The sequence below is a fragment of the Microplitis mediator genome, chromosome 4, assembly GCF_029852145.1.
Source record: "Microplitis mediator isolate UGA2020A chromosome 4, iyMicMedi2.1, whole genome shotgun sequence".
Lineage (NCBI taxonomy): Eukaryota > Metazoa > Arthropoda > Insecta > Hymenoptera > Braconidae > Microplitis > Microplitis mediator.
Genome location: NC_079972.1, coordinates 10,510,225 through 10,526,461, shown reverse-complemented (window position 1 = coordinate 10,526,461; position 16,237 = coordinate 10,510,225). Strand labels below are relative to the sequence as shown.

The following is a 16,237-nucleotide window of genomic DNA, read 5'->3' as shown; positions in this document are numbered from 1 at the left end:
AACTTTTTGGTTTTTTTGAATTCATGCACTGCAAAGGCTATCACTGCAGTAGTGGGGGTATTTTTTTTTTGAGCCTTGGAAGATTGTGAATAACTCGCTGAATTTTGAATTTTTTGGTCCAAAATTTTTATCTTATATTAATTATATATCCACAAATATATCCTCAAAACATTAAAAAATTCCATGCAGTAGCTTTCTTAAAAAAAATTCCGAAAAAGTCATCTTTTTTTGGGCAGTCACACTAGTGGTCCCCTTAATATACTTATAATATAAATAATAATAAAAAAAAAGTTTTTAAGTGAGTAAATAAAAATAAAAAATATTTTCTTGGTAAATTATTAAGTATAATAAAATTATTCATGTACGTGTGCGTTTTATGGCTACACGTCATGGGATCTCATATGATGACGAGGATGATTGCGCAACATGATTATTAACTTGGAATTTTGAGACGGAGCAGGCTCGTGCGCTTTCAAAGTCCATCAGCCTCATTCTCAGTAATCTCCTCTAATTATTTTTAAAATAATTTTTTTTATTCCTGTAATTATTATTCATTTATTATTATTATTATCATTATTTCTATAACCGTCATTATAAATATTAACGTTATTATTTGTAAATATTTTTAATTTTTATTTACAAATAAATTATTTTAATTTATATTTTTATAAAACTCTTAATACTATCGGCCTTGGGATTAAAAGCATTTAATTGGTCATAAAAAAAAAACGACAATCCACTTAGGCGTGATTTTAATTGAGGAAGTTCAGAATATGTTAAAATAAACTAGCTAATTAATTTAGACTATTAAACACGTAAACAATAAAAAATTCATGAGAAAAATATATATTTTTCATTTTTAAATTAATTAACCGAAATGATTTATTAAACAAATTTTTATCGCCCCAATAATTAATTAACTAATTAATTAATGAAAACACCAAATTATTAGATAATTTAAAAAATAAATATATTTAATTAGACAGTGAACCGAATAATTTTAAACGTCAAACATAAAAACTATTAAATATCTCATAAAATCTGAGACCCTTATAAACTCGAGCCCGTTTCCTCGGGACGAATTTTACGAGCCCAAGATTCCCTCAGTTTACTCGGATCCTAAAGACCAGAGTCGAAAATAAACACGAATTTAAATTTAAATTTGAATTAAAATATGCCTGTGTCACTTGATGATCACACGGATACACAAACACAAATTTAGCCCATGAATCGATACGACTATTTGACACGCAACGCCGCCATCTTACTCTCACAAGAGATAATTATTTAATTGACCAATTTATTCGTGACTATTAATTAACCACGATGAGCATACGAAAATGAATGGTGACGAAATGGGCGGAGATATACCAGTTGATTTAAAGCTCAAGAATCGAGATATGAAACTTTTGACCCTTCATATATATGTGTATACATATTTTCACAACCATGTCGTAGACCCCTTCAAAACTCGTTAAACCTGAAAAAAAAAAAAAAAAAAAACGGCTAGAGTAAATAAATAAAAACATTTTTCATTTTTTATTATTATTTACTACGACCCCAACCTCTGTACGTTCAAAAATGCACGGGCTTTTATTTAATTTGTAATAACTTTTAGTGTTCGTAATGGAACATTTACAAGATCGTTTGGATGTCTCTCATTTGAAATATATATCTAGCCGATTATTGTAATGGGCGTGGAAATAAAATTTATTTTTCCAAAAGAGGGAACCCAAAGTTTTATGGAAAATTTTATTTTTAATTTATATTGGGATTTATTTTAAATGAAATTTTTTTTGGGAAATTACATGGGTTTGAAATTAAAGTTTATGGTCAATAGATTATTATATTTTTTGTAATTTCATTCCATTGGAAATTAAAAAAAAAAATCTTTTTATTTTGAAAAACAATTCAAAAATTTTGTCTAGATTTTTGTGGTTCATCAAAACTCTATACTTCATTCAAAAAAATTTTACTTTACTTCCTTGTACTGTAAAAATATTTTCCCTCCATAATTTTCATTTTAATTCAAATTTTTTTTCTGCGTGGGAATTTTACTTCGTAAAAAAAATTGTTTGAAAATATTGAGCTTGTGGTCGATTAAAAATTTTTATAAAAAAAAATAAATAAATAAAAATGTAAATTGAACGAGAGCATGAAACCTTTTTTGAACTGTCATAAGTAAACGTGCTTATAAATCATTGAAAGAAAAAAAATTAAACAAACAATTTACACACACGGTTTTTACTAACTAACATTTAACGAGTGTTCGTTTTTAAAAATACAAAGAACAAATTGAAAAGACAGAGCATATTTATTATTCCAAGAGCAGTTAAAAATAATGGAGTGGATTATTGATGTATCAGATAACTTGTTGAATCAAATAAAAAAAAAGTAAAACAAATAAAATAAGTCAACGTAGGAATATTAAAAATGCGATAACTAATGTATGTAATATAACTTTGGTGAGTGTCTTACACCCACATATATGTATTACCATATAGCTATGAGTGTATATAAGAAGAGTGCGTGTAACTGGAGATGTTGCATTGCTATAGCAAGAGGGAATTAAGATCAATGGATGTAGAAAGAGGGCGTGTGACTTTTCAATGTAACTGAGTAGTGAGTGTAGGCGGGCATTATAATATTTATTCCCCTATTTCTCTCTCTTTCTTTCTTTCTCGTTCTCTATCTGTGTCTGTGTCTACGTCTATGTCTGTGTCTATGTCTAGAGTTGGCTTTTTTGTTGGATGAAAAATTTTATTTATAACACTAGATTTTTATTTTTTTTTACTATATTTAGATTTTTTTTATTTTATTTATTTTTATGTTGGAACGTGGCGGTCGGCGATGTGGGTCGAGACCGGAATTCAATAAATCTCGTGGATTTATTGACCACAGTGGTGAACTGTAACGAATGCAGTACGTGCTGCTGTTATTTTCACAAATTTATTTTGTGTTTAATATAACGCAGTTTTCACATTTAATTAATACTTTATTTTGTTATTATTATTATCATCATTCTTTTATGAAAATCATTTTTAATATTCGTTAATATTAATTACGAGATAGGGGTGACCGAGGTATGATGGGATAAAAAAATTCGATAAAACAAAAATTTTATCAGTAATTTTTTAGCTTTTGTTTTGCGATAATTATTATTTTCAAAGTGAGATGATGTACTCAGAGTAAAACGGAGCATCTAAAATATAAATAAAAAATTTTTTTAATAAAAATAATGATAAATTTTTTTGTCATTACATATAAGTGACATAAAAAATTTGGCGGTGTTAAATCGGTGTAAAAAAAAATTTCACGGATAGAAATTAGAAAAAAAAAATGTATTAAGGTAGAGGTACCATTTATGGCCACTGCTCCATTTTTGGACATTTGATACTTTATTTTAATTAATGAGTAAGTGTAAAATAAAATTATCAGTTTAATAGCGGGTTAAAAGTATCTTTGAAAATTTTCTAAAAATTAATTTTGTCATTGCGTCTTTTACAAATTATTATAAATTTTATATATTTTATAAATTTTATAAATTATTTAATTTTTCAAGTGCCCAAAACTGGCCAAAAATCGTACCTCTAAGCTCTAAATCTGAAACAGTGAAAACTACTGAAAAATAGTGTAGGGGAGGGTGGGGCAGAGCGGTCCCCCTGAAATTTTGACCAAAAAAAAAATTTTTTTTTTTTTGACTAATTACTATAAATCCGATATGTTTAAGCATTTTTACCCCTACGCATGACATTTGGGGCAAAATGGACAAGCCCAAAATTTTGAAAAAGTGATTTTTTCATATTTTTATCGTCAAATTAAAAAAAAATTATTATAATTCCACATTTCTAGCCCTACGCATAACATCTGGGGCAAAATGGACCAGCCGAAACTTCCGAAAAAATTATTTTTTCATATTTTTCGGCCGTTTCTCTATGTAAGAGGCAAATTTGGTCACTAAAAATTTATAAAAGTTAAATTTTCTTTTTTAGTTGATAAATTTTTGAAATAAAGTAAAATTATAGAATTGATTTTTTTTTTATTAAATAACAATTAGTAATTAAGGTAATCGAGAGTGAACGATTTTTTACGCTTTAAAAAATTTTTTTCGAGTAATATAAAACCAAAAATAGTTGTCAAGAGAAAGAAATACATTCTTAATGACGAAAACAATTAAAAAAAAAAAAAAAACGAAAAAAAAAATTTTTTTTATCACTTTTTGAAGGGGAGCCGCTCTGCCCCACAAAAAAAAAAAAAAATTTTTCAGAATTTTGGCAAAATGTCCATAAATTTGTTCGAAATAGGACAAAAGTAAAGTGATCTTATGGTTGAAAGCCACAAAAAATAATAATTGGCTTAGGGGGCCCGCTCTGCCCCACCCTCTCCTATATACACTTTTTCACAGCTATGAGTATACCGCTTGGTGTACTTATAGCTGTGAAACAGTGAATAGTCACTGTCTTAGATTTAGAGAGTTCCCTATATAACAATATAAGAATTTAATGATTATTATATCTAGAGGAAATTTAAATTTTGTTCTGTACTGTGTAAAAGTTTCCATTTACTGCACAAGTGCAACAAAGATAGTACACGGAAAACACGAGATTGAACTGGCTCCCATCTCGGATGGGACTCACTGCCATCTATAAAAAAAAAAACGTTTTGATGGGAATCACTACCATCCAGATGGTAGTGAGTACAATCCGCATGTAACTCAGTCCTATCCAGGATGGTAGCCAGTCCCATCTTACATTTATTTCGTTCAGATGGTGGCCAGTACCACGCACATGTTTGTGGGTCCACTCTTACATGTGAGTGGCTCCCATGTCAGATGGTAGTGGAACCGATCTGCAGATAGTAGCTATTCCTACGTTACCATGGGATCTAGTACCATCGAAAATGGATGTCACTGCCATCTCAGATTGTACTCGCTACCATCTCGGATAGTACTGACTACCATCTACACATTTTTTTCTCTTAAACTTTTTAAACGCCATCACTATGGAGCCTATATACGTAGTTTTGGAGTTCGTTTGGAACATCTTCTACAGAAGCTGTGCACATGATTGACGCGCTATTGTATTCTTAAAAGTAAGCTCTATATTTGAGTAATCATCATTGGTAATTGATAAATGAAAATTGGACTCATAAAAGATTCTTCAAAAAAAATTTTTTTTTAGCTTTGCAACTGTGTATAACTCCTTAATTATTGTGTATTACTCTAATATAAATAATTTGTAATTATGGTGTTGAGATTAATTTATATATAATTTTTCTATACATAAATTTTTCCCCGGTAAAATAAAGAGTCAGTTGAGATAAGGTTATAAATATAAAAATAACTTAGATTGTTCATATTTTTTATTTATATTTGAATAATAACAAGGGAAATAACAAATAATACATATTATGATGAACATTTTCAAGCTTACAAGATCGATGAAAATGCTTTTTTTAATCAAACTTGGAAGATTTTTAATCTCCAAGAATTAGAGCATTGTTGGATAACTCATTATACGTATAATGGAAATGGGCATAAATATATTGTTAAACGTTGGGTTTAATTTTAGTAGTAAATATATAATACCTCTTTTTTAATGTAATAATAATTGAATGAATATTGTAATGTATATTGAATAAATTCAAATATAAATAAAAAATATGAACAATCTAAGTTATTTTTATATTTATAACCTTATCTCAACTGACTCTTTATTTTACCGGGGAAAAATTTATGTATAGAAAAATTATATATAAATTAATCTCAACACCATAATCACAAATTATTTATATTAGAGTAATACACAATAATTAAGGAGTTATACACAGTTGCAAAGCTAAAAAAAAATTTTTTTTGAAGAATCTTTTATGAGTCCAATTTTCATTTATCAATTACCAATGATGATTACTCAAATATAGAGCTTACTTTTAAGAATACAATAGCGCGTCAATCATGTGCACAGCTTCTGTAGAAGATGTTCCAAACGAACTCCAAAACTACGTATATAGGCTCCATAGTGATGGCGTTTAAAAAGTTTAAGAGAAAAAAATGTGTAGATGGTAGTCAGTACTATCCGAGATGGTAGCGAGTACAATCTGAGATGGCAGTGACATCCATTTTCGATGGTACTAGATCCCATGGTAACGTAGGAATAGCTACTATCTGCAGATCGGTTCCACTACCATCTGACATGGGAGCCACTCACATGTAAGAGTGGACCCACAAACATGCGCGTGGTACTGGCCACCATCTGAACGAAATAAATGTAAGATGGGACTGGCTACCATCCTGGATAGGACTGAGTTACATGCGGATTGTACTCACTACCATCTGGATGGTAGTGATTCCCATCAAAACGTTTTTTTTTTTATAGATGGCAGTGAGTCCCATCCGAGATGGGAGCCAGTTCAATCTCGTGTTTTCCGTGTACCGTTTGAGGACTTGAGTGTAATAGAGAGAGAAGTGCAACCCTCTCTTAATTAATTATTTATGCTATACGTAATTTATTTTAAAATTATCCAATTTTACGACCGCCATTTCAATCACCATTAATTTAACTAATTAATAAAAACACTGTGTTAACTGTAGTGATCGAGTACGTAAAAATATTCACAAACTAAAATATTTTTAACACCAAAAAATATTTTAACACCGAGAAATTTTTTTTACACAGTTAAAAAATATTTACACCGGTGGCGGTGTTATTTGAAAACAGCTTTCGGTATTGAAATTTAACACCTACTCCGCCTGGACTTACACCGGTTTTTTTTTTTAGTGAACCAGTAAAAAAATAATTTCAAAATAGGACAAATTTTTTGGATATTTCGTTATGTCAAAAAAATTTTTTATTGAAATTACTGTAAAAATAATGAGAAATTTATTCAGTTCTCAAAGTCACGAAAATTAATTACTTGTTTAGGTATCCCGTCATACCCCGGTCTTGCTAATAAAAATGATAGTGATATAATTAATAAAGTAAATAAATCGTCTTGGGCGGAAAATAAAGTGATTTAAAAGCGATTATAAAACAAATTGGTCTCGAATGTCATAATGTTTGAATCAAATATGCTCTACGGTCTCTGGCTAATCATTTATATCCTATCTGGTCCATTAGGTTCGGGAAGGACCGCGACTCGGTGGTAAGGCTACAGATAATTTATCATTTCACGAGCGGCAACTGTCCCGGGACCATTACATACGATGCTTATTTTTTTTCGATTTTTACAAAAATAAAATATTTTAAATGGTAAAATAAAAAATGAGGATGGAAGTAATATCACTGGAATGATATCTTCCAGATGATGGCAGACCTTAAAACATTTCAATGATATACGCATCTTCTTCCATTGAAATACTTACTTTATTTTTTTTTTATCGCGTAATATATTATGTTATACTTTAAGTACCTGCATTTGCTGGAGACATGTGATATTCGCTTCTCTGATACCGTATTTTTTTATTTTTAATATTTAACTTCATAAAGTTATTTTATAAAATGTGTCAAGTTAAATGCAAACTTTAGTATGATAAATAAATAAAAGTATATGTTAAGTAAAGTTTTTATTCGTTTTTTCCATTAAAAATATTAAATAAAAAATATCAATCAAATACTTCATAAATATTATTACTTCGTTCGATATAAGGTTACTTCGATAAATTTTTGCCTGACGGTTTTCCATCATAATTAAAGGGGTATTCTAGTGTAGAGGCATGAATTTCAGGTAATTTTTGAAGTGCCATAAAAAAAAGGCAATGAATATTTTTACTATCCATTTTTTCATAAGTTATTTATTAACATTTCAAAAATACAGAAAAAAATTAAAAAAAAAAGTTTTTTAATTCCAAAAATTAGCAGCTGATGAAGTGGGGGGTCTCAAAAAATTGGCACGTGACCATACCCACGATTCCAACCCTTCTAGCAATCTGAAAAAAAAAAAAAAAATATTAATCTAAAGTAATGTCGCAATGGCTGGAACTAGGGAAAAGTTAAAAAAAATTTTTTTACAAAATGGCGACAGCCTAAAAAAAAAAAACAATTTTTTTACCACTTTTTTTAACTTTCGAATTTTTTAAAAATAGTAAAAATTTAAATTTGGGGATGAGGCTAGATCCGGCTATAGAGAAATCTATAAAGAAGACTCTCAAAAAATTTCAGGTAAATCGGTCCAGTAGAACTGGATGAATTATGAATATATGAATTAACCATAGAAAATTTTTTTGTCAAAATTTGAACTCGACTTTGAGTAAAAAAAAAAAAATTTTATTTTGTCAAAGTAAAATTTCACAATAATTATTTAAGGGTAAATTAGGCAAAATGGGTCACCTCGAAAGTTAAATAAAAAAATTGAACTTTTCCATTTAAATTTTATTGTGAGTTATGTTTTCACTTAAATCATCATATTTGTTGACTTTTGTTAATATATAATTTTTTCCAGTAAATTAAAGATCAAGTACCCGATCAGGGAACTTGTACCCGATCACTCCATGTATTTGTATATCTATATTTAGTAAAATTTATTAAATATGGATATAGGGTAGAAGTACCGTTTTTGACCACTTAAGGGCCAGTTTTGGCCACTTGAAAAATTTAAATACTTTTCATTGATTAAAATAAAGTATTATATCTCCAAAAATGGAGCAGTGGCCACAAATGGTACTTCTACCCTACAAATATATAAATGATCGGGTACTAGTTTCCTGATCGGGTTCTGGGCCTCTTACCTTAAATCCCATCTTGCTCGAAAATGAAAAAAAAATTGAGGACAGTTGAAAATTAATCAAATTTTTTTCATTGGGTAATTAATTATTACCGACTTTTACTTTTCAAAGTATGATTATAAAAAAGTCAAACTTTGAGTAAAAAAAATTTTCTTTGGCCCAATTAATTAAGTAATAAGTTACAGACAATTAATCTACTCTAATGTAAGAGGGTTTCAGCCGTAAATCAATTTGAAAAAAAAATGGGAAACTAATGATATAATTCCTGAGATGCCGGCGGTTTAGAGCCGGCTCAATGTATAATATGTTCCCATATCAAAGAGGATAATTATCCTTTGAAGTGCTTAGGTTTCATATGGATATAGACACATTATTGGCTCTAATCGTCCGTATCGAATAATTCAAGTATTTATCTATATATAACAGATCAAATGTTCGTCTATTAGTTTGCCTTGTGACACTTTATCGCGTGTAATAGCAATCATGCTGTACCAATAACTCTCTGACGCTTTTGTCTGCAAAGGAACTTATCGATTATTTCGTCATTATGATTATTCCTTTGACACGATAACTGTCGACAAGCACAAGCGTGTATGTACGCTGATATTTACTGTTTACTATTTACATATTGTAATAAATATATGTACAAATAATCTAGACAAAATAATAATTTGCATAGTGTCAGTAAGAGTGTAAATGTAGATGAAGAAAAATCGATAAAATGAATGTGAACATGCGCGTAGAGAGTATACAAGGATACAAATTAATCCCTTGGCTACATGAGTAAAGCCAACGACAGGATTAATAATCATGGCTTCGTGTCTAAATGTGGGCTTAGATGAATCCCTTGAAGCTTCCACTGCAAGAGCCGCAAATTCGTCAGCTATATACTCCAAAAGAAACTCTAACTACTCTATGTACTGCTTCTGATACACTAACTACACATTTAAATCCAAATCCAGTTGACTCAGCTTTTAGACAATTTAGTATTTTTTTTTTACTGATAAAAATTTTTTTTTAATTTTACCAAAACATTTGCTGTTGAAGATTTTTTTTTTCTTCGATAATTAGCATCAGAAAAAATAATCTATAGAAAAGTGTTAGACCCGGAATGGAAAGATATATTTCTTATTTGTGAAATTTTATACTTACTTTTGGGTAATTATTTTAATCGTATTCAAAGATAAGTAAAATCGATTGATTATTTGAAAAGTTCGGGAAGCGGGAAATTTACCTAATTTTATAAAAAATTGTGTATTATTCATTTATTTTAAAATATCCGAGATCATCAATGTTTTAGAAGAATTTGGTATGGAACACAAGTCATGCAGTGAAAATCAAAGCTAATTACACGAACTTCAAGATGCATTTTACGAAATTAAGTTATCGCTTTCGGTTCGAAAGTTATTTAAGGATAAAGAAAAGAAGCTATTTTTATAAGAATAAAAAAAAATTCAAACATCCACATTTTCTAAACTATTCGATCGATTCTGCTAATTTTCGAGCTTGATCGTGGTAATTTCCCAAAGAACAAGTATACCGTTTCATTAAGATCCGATAAAAATTATAGCTAGCATCAACCTGACATGCACTCAAACACTGAAACTGATGGCATTTTTCGGTAAAATAAAACATATACAGTGAAATCCCGAGTCAAAAATAAAACTTGATTTAGACTTGGTTTACCAAGTCGAAATTTGAAGCCGTTTTTCGAAAAACAAACTCGATTTTTTTTTGCGGAGATATGAAATACATCGAGTTTTTGCCTTGGTTTAGACTTAGCTGGCTTACTTAGTCGCGATTTAAGACGAAAAAGTTGAAATGAAGTCGAAATTGACTTGGTTTAGACTTATTCGACTTAAATTATAAGGCGAAAAAGTCAAAAGATGAAATAATTTTTATATATTAATGCGAAAGTAAGGCGAATAAATAATTTTTTTTCGACTTGATTCAGAAAGTCAAAAATAAGGTGAATGACTATCATGCTCGAAGCAAAGACGAATAAGTTTAAACTAAGATCAAAAAAGTTGAAAAAAATTTAATTTAAGTCGAAAAAGTCGAGATCCTATTGAAAAATCATCGGCAAATCGATAACTTCAAAAGAAAATAAGGTGAAGCGAGCCTGAATCAAGTTTTATTTTTGACCCGGGATTAATTGAAAATTGCGACATGAGATCCTCTATAATAGCTGTGTTTCTAAAAGAAATATACCTAATAAATTTTATTGAAATCTAAAAAAAAATTTGTTTTTCATTTTTTTAAGGAAAACTTATTTTGCTCTAAATAAAAAAAAAATTCTTCTTTAAATGTCAGCAAAAATTATATTATTTGGACATGGAAGGTCAAAGTCCAAAATTTTTTAATCATCACGATTTTCCCGGGTCTTTTTTATGAATTAAAAAATGTGATTTATATGAATGGCATTAATTAATTAAATACAAACGTTAATATTTAATAGGATGATGCAGACGGATTTTGTTGGTAATTATACTCGGGCATATTTTATGAACGTAATGAAATATTATTCATGTATCCATAAATACAAACATAATCCCATACTGGCTGTTGTTCTCTTTGCTATAGCACTGTTGGTAGTATATATATATAATCACGAGATTCCAGTTATATCACATTGGATATTCGCCCACACATGCTGGGAATAAAGTGTATTATTTTGCACACGTGTAGTCACCGAGAGTTAACGCACCTGGTTAGTTGGGGGATCAAAAAGTATCCCATCTACATGTACATATACGTACATATACATATACATATACATATGGCAACATAAAACCCATATATTTATCTACACAAAATACAGAATAAGCCAGAGCTAGACAATATATACATTAGAAACTAAGATATGTATTATTGTAAGCACGTGCAGTCTATGATCTCATAGAGGACAAGAGATACGTTCTTGTGCGTTTAATAACAAAACTTTAATATGAGATACATCTAGATGTATATAAATATATTGAGAAGCGGGTGTGTAAAGAAAAACGTTGGTTTCCGTGTGAAATCCAATATTCAGTTTCTGAGAGAAATCTCGCTGATATATTGCTTCGCCCCAACTCGGTGTGCGGATGCTAGATGGGAATATAAGACTTAGCTACACCCAAACTCAACCCGGTGCTCCCGAGAGCTGACATATCCAGTGGGGAAAAGAAACGTGTGTGGTGCGAGCCGAATATTTATTTTCTGATTGATGTTTTGTCCAATAATCGTTTGCGAATATTAATATCCTACGTTGCTATTATATATATTTTTTTTTCTACTCCTCTTCCTTCAATTTATTTTTTTCCGCTTGAATTGTTGTAGCGAGTAACGAAGCAGTGAATTGTCGTTTGATTGACCGCCGTTAACACGATTAATCAAGAGTGATAATTTTTTTTTTTTTCCTTTATCGAGGGAAACGTGTGAGCTGAATAACGTAGAGAGAAGGTGGGAAAATGGAATAGGAAGAACAAGGGATAAATGTACAGGGATGCTGTCTAATGGTATTTATTACGCGGACAAATGAGTTTACGAGTGATCAAATTCCTTTTTATGTATATATATATATATATATATATATATGGATGGGAGTATATGATAGTATAGATAGACAGACTCCCTTTGGCCGAGTTAACTGGAAAGGGATCAAGATTGTCACGTGGGGATGCTGAATCAAGTTCACCCTTCTTATCCAAAGCTTATATACCCTTCGGCCAGAATTCGATCAGAATGACATTGAGCTTTATATATCATTGCACAAGACACACGCACACTAATAATGCATTCCTATTACACGCGTATCCGAGGCTCGGATGAGATTATTAAGAATTCTATCCACGACAGGTGTCCGTAAATCCTACGATAATTATTTGCTTTGCTTCGATTTTCCTGACAAATGAAATATATCCCATCCTAATACAGGGATGAAAAAGACAACTTGTATATATAAATATATATGTATAACATATTGAGTGACTCTATGAAATAACTTTTTGATATTATATGAAAGTATTTTTTTATAAAATATTTTATTTCACTTCTTTGGACCGTTAAGTGTCGGCACTTGAAAGAAGTTAAAAATTTCCAAAGCAACTGTTGAGTAACAGACGGTGTTTCATTCCGTAAAAGTATTTTAACAGAAAAAAACACTAATAAAAAAAAAGAAATAGAATTAAATTAAAGGAGAAAAGAAAATATAATAAAAAAAGTAATAAAGGAAACAAAGACATTTAATTTACACAGCGGGCCGTAGGTTTGATACTACAAATAATTGTGTTGGTGGTGTTTAAAAAAAAGGCGCGATCCACATAATTATAACGACACCCCGGAATGCGGAACGAGGGAATAAATTTTTTTTTATACCAAACCATTGAAAATGTATACAGTTTTAAATAAAAAGCATCAGACTCTCAGGCTGTCTTGAATCAATGAAAGCGATGAAAAGATGCTCAAATGAAAATTCAATACCATACCGCCGGTGCTTTTCATATATATAACTCTCTTTCTCACTCGTTTCACGCTTATACCAGGCTCTCGCTTACTCTCAACAGCAAACGATCCTATTCATCTCACTTCCTTTTCCTCTTTCCATAATCTACCTCTCTCTTTCAGTAACCACCCCTTTTATTCTTTAACATCCAGCCAACTTTTTTTATTTTTTCTTCATCGTCGTTTCAACTCAGCAGCAGCAGCAGCAGCAGCAGCGCCCGACTGAGAATCAACCAGCGGGGTGAGCAGACCGTAGAGAATGCGAAAGTATTTTATCGAGCGAAAAAAGAAATGAGAGGGCCACACTCGTAGAAAAAGAAAAATCTATACATATATATACATATATATGTGGAACAGTATAGAGAACGCAGCGAGAGATTGAAACAAATAGTCGGGGACATCTGTGAAACGGTTTCCCCCTGTCCTGTTGACATTTGAGCTTTAGAACGTGTCTTATTGCCCAGGTTCCATCAGACGAACGACCAAAGGGGCTGAAGGGGGAAAGAAATTTCATGGCTAACTCTCTCTCTTTCTTCTTTTCTTTTATTTCCAAGTAAACTATATACTGCACACTCACACAAACATTTACATATATAAATATATATAAAGTTGTGCGTGTTTGTCATGCGTATAACCCGTCGCCCAAAGGGGAGTCGCATTTCGTCAGTATAATAAGGTCGCCCTCAGTCTTTTTTTTGCCCTCCTATATCAGAATCTCGTCTCGCTGGGTCGTTCTCCCCCGCGTTGCACGCATCACTTCCATTTAGCCAAACCTGCCCTAAGGCATTTATTTTTTTTCGCCCAGACAGAAAGAGAAAAATTTAGAAGCTAGACGGTAGTGGAATATATACGTATATATTATTTATATATATATATATATGAATTAAAGGCTTCAATATATATTGCATGTTAAGCTAAGAGTTAGCAGTTAGTCAGTTAGCAGTCGTCAGGTTTTAGTATTTCGACTGACTGGTATATGTAAGAAACTTGTATTATAATATTATATATTGCGTTAAACTTATTCTATCCCTAATTTTAATTAAATATCTCCGGAGGAGACGAGCCCCCCGCTAGGGATGAAATTAACGCACCCCTGTTGCGCAACTTATTTCCGTCACGCGAATAACGAGAACAAACTATATGCTGTTATATTGCCATTTGCCCACGAATTATATTTTAATATCGTTATATATATACATATATATTGTATATATATAGTTTTTTTTTTCATCTTAATTTTTCGATTTATTTATTTATATACGCGAATTACTTTAATAGACATAAATTTAACACTCATACAAAGTCGCCGAGCTTCGAAATTTTCTCATAGATCAGCCGATGCCTGGTTTGAAATGATTGGCCAATAAATGGCTAACTATACTGGCCAGTGCATGGTGAATCATTGGCAGCCGTCTTTTTGCTTATAAAAATGGCACACAATTAACCGCCGTTTGTTGGCCAACGGTTTGATCAAGTGCTTTTGATACCAAGCTTTGGCTGATGATTGATTGCCACGATTGGCCAATGCCTGGCATACCGTTATCATCCGATAATTAGCCGATTTTCGGCCGATGCTTGAAAAATGGCAGCCATTCACGACCCAGTAATGGGCCGATTCTTTTTTTTGTATGGGCATAACAGTCATTTAATTATTTCTAACACGAGATTTTGCGGTATGAGTTATTAAATAAATGCTGGGTAAATTGGGCCACTCAGAATTTTGAATAATTGGGTTATTATGATAAAACAATTTTTTTATATTTAAAAAAAATATACTAATCGGCATTTTTTACTCAGACTCGTTTGCCTCCCCCATGAGTGTCCAAATTATCTCCAATGGTTATTCAATATTTTTAATGACATCAAATTTGGGTATCATTAATTTACTCAAAATTATTTAAATAATAACATAAATTAGAAAACCGTTAAACGGTTGAATTCAAATAATTTACGCCGTGGAAGTAAAAATTTTACTTAATCGCGCGATTTAAATAAAACGCCAATGTCTTGATTCAAAAAAAAAAAAACTACAGTCCACCAAAAAGTGTAAATTAATAAAACAAAATAAATTTTCACGTTAAACCAGTGTAACGTCGTATATTTATGTGACACGTATTCAGAATTAATTGTCTATAATAGCTGTTCAGCATACCCACGCACATTCGACAATAATTTAATCATTAAATCTACCGCGCATTTTTTATACAAAAAAAAAAAAACTATTTACATTAAACTACTAGCAACAAAACTGAATATTTAAAAATAAAGTCACTCTGGTTTAAAAATTTATAAAAAATATCCACTTTAAAATTTATCGATTCAAATCACTGGACATTAAACATCTGATTGTTAAACATCACAAGACACAACTCACTACTGTCCAAAAATTTTATGATAATTACATTATATGAAGATGTTACACCGCGATATGATTAATAGATTTTAGTTATAATAATAATTAAGGTATATCTTAAATGATAGTGTCGTTTTGCTTATTAGCATATTCCATTCATTCTACAATCTCTTTTATTTTCTATCTCTTTTAAAACTTCTTCCTCTTTTCTGTTTTTTTTTTTTTTTTTTTTATGTCTCCAGTCTTTCTTGGCTTCTTTAACAAGTCATTATGTACTCTCGGTTTGAGTTTATAAAGCAGGTAAAAAAAAATAAGATTTTTAAAATAAAAATAATAGACTGGCGTATTTGTCACGATTTCACGCCGGATAACATGGACTGGAAACAGCATAGTATCGCCACATTATTATTTTGAACGTGAGAAATTTCGCACGTATACATTTATAAATAAATATATATATATATTCACATATGTGACAATGGTATAGAGCGACCAGTAGTATAAAACGAGATAGCTGGGTGATTTCGAACAAACTCCTCCTCGTTTTGCCCGGGCGCTTTGGTTTCGGTTGAGAGATTCGACCTCGTACTCTCTGCTCATACACTTTCTGTAACTATGTATATAGTTATACATATATATGTAATCGTAACTATATTGTACTGTTAAACTAGTGAGATCAG

General features: G+C 30.7%; 1 protein-coding gene and 1 long non-coding RNA gene across 19 annotated transcripts in view; one reads left to right on the top strand and one right to left on the bottom strand.

Annotated features, from left to right (window-relative positions):
- Positions 1 to 16,237, top strand: part of LOC130666665 (uncharacterized) — a 218,262-nt gene that overhangs the window by 62,067 nt on the left and 139,958 nt on the right. The gene's annotated exons all lie outside the window — the stretch shown is intronic.
- The window catches only part of LOC130666667 (uncharacterized), a 215,993-nt gene continuing 200,226 nt past the window's right edge, over positions 471 to 16,237 (bottom strand). For 3 of the 5 annotated variants that reach the window (XR_008989724.1, XR_008989723.1, XR_008989721.1), the window contains exon 6: positions 7,746 to 7,924. This is a non-coding gene — a long non-coding RNA (uncharacterized LOC130666667). Of the gene's footprint in view, positions 1,481 to 7,744; positions 7,925 to 16,237 lie in introns of those variants that run through there. The other 2 variants (XR_008989722.1, XR_008989725.1) reach the window with 2 other exon arrangements.